The sequence below is a fragment of the Ruditapes philippinarum genome, unplaced genomic scaffold (assembly GCF_026571515.1).
Source record: "Ruditapes philippinarum isolate M1 unplaced genomic scaffold, ASM2657151v2 ctg4900_1_1_1_1, whole genome shotgun sequence".
Taxonomy (NCBI): domain Eukaryota; kingdom Metazoa; phylum Mollusca; class Bivalvia; order Venerida; family Veneridae; genus Ruditapes; species Ruditapes philippinarum.
In genome coordinates this window covers 18,576-29,879 of record NW_026856496.1, presented here as the reverse complement: position 1 = coordinate 29,879, position 11,304 = coordinate 18,576, and positions in this window count along the sequence as shown.

The window sequence follows — 11,304 nt, the reverse complement described above, 5'->3', positions numbered from 1 at the left end:
CTTCCTCCGCGCTAAACTACCAAAGCATCTCCGGGGATCGACTACTTATTGTCTAGTTATCAAATAGTTTTGATGCATTTATTATGTTATATGCTTAAGTTATTTTGAAATCATTAACTAGCGTCGTGCCAGAGACTTAGTAATTTTGTTATTAAAAAGATAACATGCAATGCTGCCTTTGTAAATGTTTGCAACTGCTTTTGTAGAGTTTAATATTCAAATTTTTATTAGTGTCATTTAATAAAATTGTGTTTTTTATTATCAGTGATCTTGTTTCTAGCTGGACCTTTTAAATCATGTAAGTAAATTACAATCACCTTAGTAGCATCATAGATGTTCCGTAAAAGCATCAACTCTCTGACATTGCTCATCTTTGTTTCCAAGCATGTTTTTGCATCTATTTCAAAACAGCCCGTATAAGTGAAACTGATATAGCTAATACAAAAGTTCAATTAATAGTCCAAATTAAAGCATCTGAAAACACAGATATTTAAACATAGCTGCATTTATTATTAAATTGCAATGATAAAATATATTCGTTTCGTTTACAGAATCTGTTAACATTTTTTTCAGATTCTGATTTACCTAACATACCACGGTTGGCATACAAAGGTATATTTTTAGAGATTTTTTACAAAGGTATATATTGAATAATATTTAAATTTGAAGAACTTATATACTAAGGTATATAAAAAATTTATATATAACTAAAATATATATATGTATGTGTAAAAAACGTGCATCTTTGAAAATTATATTTTTTTATCAATAAAAAGATGAATTTGCCGTCGAATTTAACTGTGCTTTGTAATAACAGCTTTGTTTGTGTTTTATTGTGGTTGGGAAAGTATCCTCGTATTCATTTAATGCATTTACTATTAGAAATCATAGAATTTTATTATTTCCTATTGTTTATTACTGACTTGATAAAATTGCAAGTCAAAGACGAGACTGAGCATTTTCTATTTTTGCCGTTTTTTGGCGTTAAAGGAATTAATTTATCAATTTTTTTCTCTTGAATAGATATAAATACTTAGTAATTAATTATGAATAAAAAAACAAGACAAACAAGTTTTCCCTGAAAAGGCACAAAACTTTCCTGATTAAAACCAATTTTGAATTTGAATAATTGTTTGTATATTGCTAGTAATAACAAGATATGTTTGTCAAACATGTATGCCCCCTATCAGCAGCCAATTAGTCATGTGATCAGGTTATTATGCATGACTTCTGACCGAGTGAACAAAAAAATTAATAGGGGTTATCTACTGGTCATGACCCCATAGGTTGTGTGCAGCAATTTAAGTTATTACAATTCTTACCAAATAATATATGCATAAATTTTATGAATCATGTAGGCCTCATTAATGACAGCCAATTATATTACATAAGACCTTCAAATGTGTATAGTAAAAGCATTTTTAGTTTAATATAAAAATATCAACCATGGCAACTTTAGTTGTTGAATTATTGGTCAGAAACCGTCTTTAAGTACAAGGTCAATATGTCAATGACCCCTTGACCCCAAAATCAAAAGGGGTCATCTGCTGGTCATGAACAATCATCATACCAAGCTTGAAGTTCCTAGGCCTAAGGGTTCTTTAGTTATTGATCGGAAACCGTTTTTACCTACAAGATCACTGTGATCTTGACCTTTGACTCCTTGACCCCAAAATCAATCCGTGTCAATGACCTATCATCACACCAAGTTTGAAGTACATTGGCCTAAGCGTTCATAAGTTATTTATCGGAAGCCCTTTTTACCTACAAGGTCAATGTGACCTTGACCTTTGACCCATTGATAAAAAAATCAATAGTGGTCATCTGCTGAACACGACCAATCATCACAGCAAGTTTTAAGTTCCTAGACCTAAGTGTTCTTTAGTTATTGATCGGAAACCGTTTTTACCTACTAGGTCAATGTGACCTTTGACCCCTTGACCCGAAAATCAAAAGGGGTCATCTGCTGGTCATGGCCAATCATCACACTAAGTTTGAAGTTCCTTGGCCTAAGCGTTCTATTGTTATTGATCGGAAACCGTTCTTACCTACAAGGTCAATGTGACCTTGACCTTTGACCCCTTGACGCCAAAATCAATAGGGGTCATCTACTGGTCATGACCAATCACAATATCAAGTTCGAAGTCCCTAGGCCTAAGGGTTCTTTAGTTATCACTCGGAAACTATTTGGTCAACGGACCGACGGACCGAAAGACCGACAGACCGACAGACAGACAAATGCAAAGCAATATCCCCCCTCTTCTTTGAAGTGGGGCATAATAATACATGTATATGCATAAATTTTATGAATCATGTAGGCCTTATCAATGACAGCCAAGTTGTTATAGTACATAAGACCTTCAAATGTGTATACCAAAAGCATTTTTAGTTAAATATAAAAATATCAACCAAGGCAACTTAAGTTGTTGAATTATTGGTAAGAAACCGTCATTAAGTACAAGGTCAATATGACATTGACCCCTTGACCCCAAAATCAAAAGGGGTCATCTGCTGGTCATGACCGATCATCATTCAAAGTTTGAAGTTTCTAGGCCTAAGCATTCTCTAGTTATTGATCGGAAACCTTTTTACCTACAAGGTCAATGTGACCTTGCCCTTTGACCCCTTGACCCCAAAATCAATAAGGGTAATCTGCTCGTCATGACCAATCATCATACCAAGTTTGAAGTTTCTAGGCCAAAGCATTCTTTAGTTATTGATCGGAAACCGATTTTACCTACAAGGTCAATGTGACCTTGACTTTTGACCCCTTGACCCTTAAATCAATAGGGGTCATCTACTGGTCATGACCAATCATCATACCAAGTTTGAAGTTCCTAGGCTTAATCCTTCTTTAGTTATTGATCGGAAACCGTTTTTACCTACAAGGTCAATGTGACCTTGACATTTGACCCCTTGACCCGAAAATCAATAGGGGTCATCTGCTGGTCATTACCAATCACAATATCAAGTTTGAAGTTCCTAGACCTAAGCGTTCTTTAGTTATTTATCGGAAACCTTTTTTACCTACAAGGTCAATGTGACCTTGACCTTTGACCCCTTGACCCCAAAATCAATAGGGGTCATTTACTGGTCATGACCGATCATCATACCAAGTTTGAAGTTTCTAGGCCTAAGCATTCTTTAGTTATTGATCGGAAACCTTTTTTACCTACAAGGTCAATGTGACCTTGAACTTTGACCCCTTGACCCCAAAATCTATAGTGGTCATCTGCTGGTCATGACCAATCACCATACCAAGTGTGAAGTTCCTAGGCCTAAGCGTTCTTTAGTTATTGATCAGCGTTTTTACTTACAAGGTCAATGTGACCTTGACCTTTGACCTCTTGACCCCAAAATCAATAGTGGTCATCTGCTGGTCATGACTAAGCACCATACTAAGTTTAAAGTTCCTAGGCCTTAGCGTTCTTTAGTTATTGATCGGAAACCGTTTTTGCTTACAAGGTCAATGTGACCTTGACCTTTTACCCCTTGACCCCAAAATCAACAGGGGCCATTTACTGGTCATGACCAATCACCATACAAAGTTTGAAGTTCCTAGGCCAAAGGGTTCTTTAGTTATCACTCGGAAACCATTTGGTCTACGGACCGACGGACCGACAGACCGACGGACCGACAGACAAACAAAATACTCCCTCTTCTTTGAAGTAGGGGCATAATAATGTTGACAAAAGGTTCAACACTTATTCAAATGCAATTCAGTTCTGCGCAACAAATTATCATCAAACATATTATGGTCTCCAATCTAATTTTTAGCATGCGCAAAGAAGTTTCACAAGTGTTATAGTATATTTTCGTACCTTGGAACATGGGAATTTGCCAGTGGGGAGTGCTGGATTCGAAAACAAACACTCGTGTCAATAAGAAGCAAAGAAGAATTACAACTGATAAAGTATCTTATTCGAAACTTTAAATATACCATTGATGAAGGCTCGAAGATTTTTCAGTCAGCGTTTCGGCATAATGATACTGATTTTTACTATACTTACATAGGTAACTTTGTTCTTTTGTAAATACTTGAATTGTTACTCATTTTGATATAATAGTTCAATATATTAATGCTAAATATTGTGTAGAATTTTTATAAGATACTTAAAAGGTAAATGAGAAAACATGGGTATAAATGTTTTCAATATGTCATAAACATTCATGAAAAAGCATGTATTTTAATATCACCGTCAAACTTCCATCCAATATTATTTTACCATGCAGGTCTGCGTCGGAAAGATAGCGGAAATAGCATTAAAGATTTTTTGTGGGAGAATAAATCTCCGGCAACGTTTCTGGCCTGGTATGACACTTACTATTTTTATTTCGTGTAAAGTTTTATTAATACAATACTTCATTTGTAACATAGGACTTTTTTATTTCTCATAAAAAGGTTGTGTTTTGTTCTGTTCTTTTTATATATCTTTATATTTATGTATATTTAAGTTGAATATAGGCTATTATTATGTTAATGTGTCTTAAAAAAACAAAAATAACAAGGACAAAAAGCTAGTATTCAAGATATTTTGAATTGGCAGGGCAAGTGGGCAGCCATCAAATGCAAACTGCACAAGAATGGGCTTTCACTTAGCGAATCACGATAATACCTGGGAGACACACAGCTGCCTGTCAGATTCAGCATTTTATTTCGTTTGTGAGGAACCTTTCAATAAAACAGCAAAAGGTATCATTATAATATTCTGCGAAAAAAAATGTAGATATGTCACTTTCTGAGAATTACTTTATAATAAAATAGTAACTAATTAAGTACTTTAAAATTATGTTGATAATCTACTTAAGTATTAACAGTTTATATCTTTATTTTAAATGCGATTATTGTTTAAGCAGCCCATCTCGAGCTCCCTCTTAGCAAATAATGCAAATAATAAAGAAATTACAACAGACTTACTTCTTTCATATGAAAAGGAAACATCTCATTTCAAGAATGAAAAGTTTGTAGTTTAATACGTTCACCTACAATTTCAGTGATAAGTGATCGTACACTATCTCATCTTTACACTGGCAATGTAAGTACAACTTCTAGCGGTCTATCTTGTCAAAGATGGGACAGCCAATATCCTCATCGACATTTTTACACAGACGACGCATTTCCTGATAAGACAATCATCGAGGCGTCTAATTTCTGCAGAGATCCTGCACAATCAGGCGTATTGTGGTGTTTAACAATGAACCCTGCAGTGGATTGGGGTGTTTGTCGCTTTAATGGTAAATATTGTATACAGCATGACATTAGATTAATAATCAAAGCATTTATACTGAAATTAGTGGCAAGCCCCGATAATTTTAGGCAGATGTACTTTATAAGTTAACTCAGGGGCTAAGTTTACAATTCGCCCGAATGAAATTTTGATGGTCAACAAAATATAAAAGGCGAACGCGACTTTAAACAGAAAAGTTTATATACTAGATATATTTACATGATTTATATGTACTTTGTTTTTTTTATTGTTTTTTTTTGTAAAGCCAATAAATGTCATCATACCTGTTCTTTTATTATTTAATATCGAATACTCATACACAGGTTGTCGGATAGAAGTTCAATTAGACTGGAATGGTCATGTCAGGATTAAAACTCTGACTTTATTTTTTTTTTTTTTTTTTTTGGGGGGGGGGGGCTTTAAATACAGTTAACTAATCGTTATTGTCATATCAATTGAAAATAAGAAAGAAAATGCTATTATTCAGTAGAAATAGGTATCCACTTTAAGGTTGCTCAAATATTTATATGGGTTTTTGCTTTCTAGAATTGAATGAAGCGGTCACACCAGCTGAGTATAATGGTTATCTTGACAAAACAAAAGATGGGTATAAGTGTGAGAAACGGGATGGATATAACATAAGCTACTGTCGAAACGCATTTCCTTATTTCAAAGATTATATGTATCGATATCTGTGGTGCTTCAGGAAGACAAAAGGTGTAAATGTTATGGGAATGTGTAGTTATAAGGGTGAGTTTTTATTTCAAACAACGTTGTGTTTAGCCAGATTTCAGTCGGTACTCAGAATTTCTAGTAAAAAATTATTGTGCTGTACATTTTTCTTTATGTAACACAATTTAGATTCAGGCGATGTTTTTTTAAACAAGATTAAAATTACAAAAAAGTAGAGTTAAATGGACAAGAACATTCCTAAACTAATATGTCTGCATCTGGTGAAATGTTTGTTTGTTTCATTTTACGCCTTTTCCCAACAGTATTTCTGTCATATAGGCGGGTAGTTTCTTAACCATCGTTCCTGGAGAGTTACACCAGTACTAGACTACCTTCCTCCGCGCTAAACTACCAAAGCATCTCCCGGGGATCGAACCCACGCAAGAGAGGTAACTGGTTTAGAAGTCATCGACTCTAACCCCTCGATCACGGAGGCGGTTATCTGGTGAAATAATAAATGTTCACATGTTGATTTATTTCCTCACAATGGTTAAATAAAATACTTTCAGCTTCAGCATATCTCCGTTTGTTTTTCCTTTTTGACATTTAAGATACAGTCAGCGATAGATGTGTGCGAATACAACAGTCATACAATGAAAATGTTAACGTGACAGTCTCGGGTAAAAGCTGTTTAAGATGGGATATGTTTTATACACAAGATGAAATAACTCTGTCTCAGTTTCCCGACAGAAATCTTGATAATGCCTCTAATTACTGTAGGGATCCTTCGTCAAAAGGATTACAATGGTGTTATATCACATATGAAGGGCAACAATGGGATATATGTAAACTTGAACGTAAGTGTTTTAACTTTTGTTAATTCAAAAAACTATTTTTTTATCGATACTTTCCACTTTATATGTACATACATTTGGGCACGATAATTTCTGTGCTAAAATCGTAGTAAAATCCAGACAAACAAACAATATCTGAGTCATCAACGTTTTGAATTGCCGTATATGGTGTTTAATATCATAAGTGGATTATTTGAATAACAACTCATAAAATCTGAAATTCACACATTTCTTTTAACCACTTCCAATATTTTTGGGTGTAATATTTAAATTGTGACATACTTTTCGAGTTTCACTGGTTTGATTTCAAGGTTCCAACAATTTCAACAGCCAGATTAGGGAAGCTATAAATTCTTCAACGGACGGTTTTGAATGCAATGACGGTCAACTTATAGAATCGTACAAGCGTTGTAATGGTGTGATTAATTGCAGAGATTCTTCAGATGAAAGACAATGCATAGAGAAAAGTACATTTACTTTTTCATAACATACACAACATCTTTGAGTGATAATAGGGTTTTCGGGATGGTGTCCTAAAATGGGTATTTCATTACTCCATTATTGGATCCATCTTAGCCGCAGATAAGAACTTAAATGTAATAACCTTGATATATGTTCATTGCTTTGAATAAAAGCTCATTGTTCAATTGTTAGTTCAAGAATCACTTCAAAGAAGTTTATAACAGCTATTTTGGTATCTTCCTTTATACTTTTAAAAAAGTGTTGTTGTTAATAATGATTAAAGTAGAGACATAGTCTTTAAGACATTTTAACTTTACTTTGATCTAAATATATATCATTAATGAAATCATCATTTCAGGTCATCCACTCCTTGAGAAAATGTTTGCAATGCCATCAAAAGAGCAAGCAATATTTGATTCAGAACATTATTTCCATTGTGCGAGTAAAGAACGTGTTTTAAAAACCCTAGTTTGCGATGGAGTCCTTGATTGCCAAGATGCTTCTGATGAAACTAATTGCATTTTTAATGTTTCAGGTATATTAGAATTGGTGGTAAAATTCTTTTTAAAAAAGAGTACAAAGAGGTAATTTGAAATTCAGGGGAAAATGACACAGTTTTAACTTAAGAATAAAGATAAATTTCACAAGTTCCATTTATATGGTTTGTTTGTTTGTTTATTTTCGACACAGTTGTGGTCATATTGTGCCGAAACAGGAAAGCTAATTTTGGTTAAACTCGGATGTTACAATCTTTAAAACAACAAGGGTCAAAATCATCCCACCTTAGCTAAGAATTGGATAGACTTCAGTTATTCAAATCCATTTGGTCGCCTCTTACGATCACGCAGGGTTAAACGGTGGCTGCAATTCTGATGCTTCAACCATTAAAGGCAACCCCTCAGCCACAACGGGACAATTTCTATTTATAATATTGACATTTATTGAATGAGGTTGTTACGAGCCAGGCGTAACGAGAAAGAAAAGCCAGCAACAAACTTGTAACAATAAATTTACTACAGAAAAATTATTAAAGAAAAATTGAAGAACAATTTATGCTTACAAATACTTGAAGTCCAAATAAAAATGTAAATCTCAAATGTCTAGTCTGATCCTGGAATGATCCCTTTTTGAACAGCACAGTTAAATCCAAGTTAAATCCAGGAACACTATAGAATAAATTCCCACAATAAAATCCACAAGAATAATTTAATCTATTTTAAAATCCAAGCTGAATATCCAAGTTGTACAATACTCCAAGTGTATTGATGACTTAAAAGGTAAAGAAAATGAAAAATGTCCCCTTATATATATTAGCTAAGATCATTCTAGATCAGTCTTTTATATTCTTCAGTAATCATAATCTAGCACCTTCAGCAATAAAGAATAATCTGGACATTTCTATCTAAATATAATGCATGAATCATAATATAGAATTTTCTACAACAGTTAAGAAACTTCTTGTTAAATCTTTTGTTAACACACATGTAGTTAATGTTCTAAAAATAGAACAATGATAATATTGGAAATACCAACTTGTCAGAGATAAACTATATACATGTAATATGTTGCATACATAACTCTTCCCCTCTTCAAGAAAAAGAAATATGAATGAAATGAATATTTCTTTTACATAAATCCGACAATGTAACCTATGAAAAATTTAGGAGAAATGTTAAACAATTTTATATAAAATCATTTATATGTTTATTATAAACAATAGCAATCAACAAAGTAAAATTAAAAAATCAGATGATATAGATGCTAAATGTCAAAAAATACTGAAAATATCAGTTTTAGACACGAGAAAGTGCATCAGGGATCAATTTATCTTTCCCTTTAATGTGTCTTATGTCAAGATTATATTCTTGCAAAAACAAAATCCACCTCAACAGCCTTTGATTTTTGTTTTTAAGTTCATGCAAGAAAGTTAGGGGATTGTGATCACTTAAGACATCAACAGGCAACTTTGAAGAAGTTAGATAAATTTCAAAATGCTAAATAGCAAGAATAAGAGCAAGGCACCCCTTCTCTATAGTAGAGTATTTTTTCTGATGTTCATTAAACTTTTTTAGAAAAGTAACAAACAGGATGGTCAACACCATTGTTGTCTTCTTGGATCAATACACCTTTAGCAGCTATTTCACAAGCATCTACAGCTAACTTAAAGTTTTTATTAAAATCTGGTGCCAAGAGAACTGGTGCACTCTTAAGTATGGCTTTAAGGCTTTCAAATGCCATTTGACACTTGTCATTCCAAATGAATTTGTTTCTTTCCTCAGCAAATTTGTCAATGGTTCTGCAATAACCGAAAAGTGATTACAAAATTTACGATAATACCCTGCCATACCAAGAAATCGCATCAGTTGTCTTTTACAAGTAGGCACAGGAAATTCAGAGATAGCTTTGACCTTAGCCTCTATTGGTTTAACTTCACACTGTCCCACTACATGTCCTAAAAATGATAAAATTGCATGACAAAATTCACTTTTTTCAAGATTAACTGTCAATATAGCATCACTAAGTCGGTCGAAGAATGCTCTTATAGTTTTGAGATGTTCCTCCCATTCATCAGAGTAGATGATAGCGTCATCAATGTATGCGTCACATTCGTGTAGACCAGATATTACCATGTTTATAAGCTTCTGAAAAGTTGCTGGTGAGTTTTTCATACCAAATGGCATGACTTTATCTGCTGAAGATCGTTCAGCACGACATTATTGTTGTGCTTGTGGTATTTTTAGTTTCAACTTTTTGGCATTTTCTAGTTGGGTGGTTCCAATATTCCAACTTGAGTAATGTTGAATCACCCTTAGGATATGTTGCCTGCTTTTTAAATTTGTCTTTTGACGTCTTATCTGTGATACACAGGCTTCATAACCTCAGATCCCCTTTCAAAATTCCATTGGCTTTCTTTGCCCAACACGGCAAAATTATAAATGTTGCAGGCTCGGTTTGATTGAGCCTGTTCATGGACGGTACTGGAAAGTGCAAGTTACCGTCCACGCCCCCTAGCACCGGCTTAAGCAGAATTCAACATTTAAACGTGAAATAGTAAAATTTTGAATTTAGAAACATTCGCAGATGTGTTCATACGGCGGTTATCATGGAACCTTCAATGTGACACTTCCGTGCCATTCCATGAAAAGCCGTCTGTTGTTACAAAGGCTGATATTTCTTTAGCTCTATCAGTAAGTGGAGCTTGCCAGAATCCTTTTAGAAGATCAAACTTTGTTACATACTTTGTTTTTCCAATTTTGTCAATACAGTCATCAATTAGTGGTATAGGAAATGAATCAGTTTTTGTTACAGAGTTCACTTTACGATAATCTGTACACATTCTATATGTTCCGTTTGATTTCAGTACAAGAATACATGGAGAGCTGTAACTCCTTTGACTTGGTTCAATAAAGTCATTATCCAATAAATACTGAACTTCTTGTCTTAGGTACTTTTGTTTTACAGGATTTGTTCTATATGGATGTTGTTTTATTGGTTCAGTGTTTTCAAGAATGACGTCATGATATATTTTATCAGTCCGTGTGGGAATATCAGGAAATAAGTGTTCATATTCATAAATATGCTGTTTCAGTTCATCTCGTTTCGACGGTTCTAAGTGAGCAAGTTTTTCATCCAGATTTTTCAGAATATCAGAGTTTTCAAGCTTTGCTGAACCAGGATCAGACTTTTCAAAACTTTCATAACTATTTGATTCAACTGAACATTGATTTTGTGGAACAGAGTTAACAACAGATATAGGTTTACTAATTGTGCTTTCTCTGTCAAAATATTCTTTTAACATATTTATGTGACACATTTGTTTTTGCTTTCGCCTCCCAGGAGTATTAATAATATATTTTAGGTGACTGACTTTCTTTTCAATAATATAAGGACCAAAGTATCTTGCCTGTAATGGGTTTCCAGGTATAGGTAAAAGAGCAAGTACTCTATCACCAGGGTTAAAACTTCTTTCTTGAGCATTCTCACCATACCTTGATTTCATTTTACTTTGTGTTGATTTTAAATTAAGCCTAGCTAACTCACATGCATTAGTCAACCTATTTCGAAAATCTGATACATACTGAAGCAAA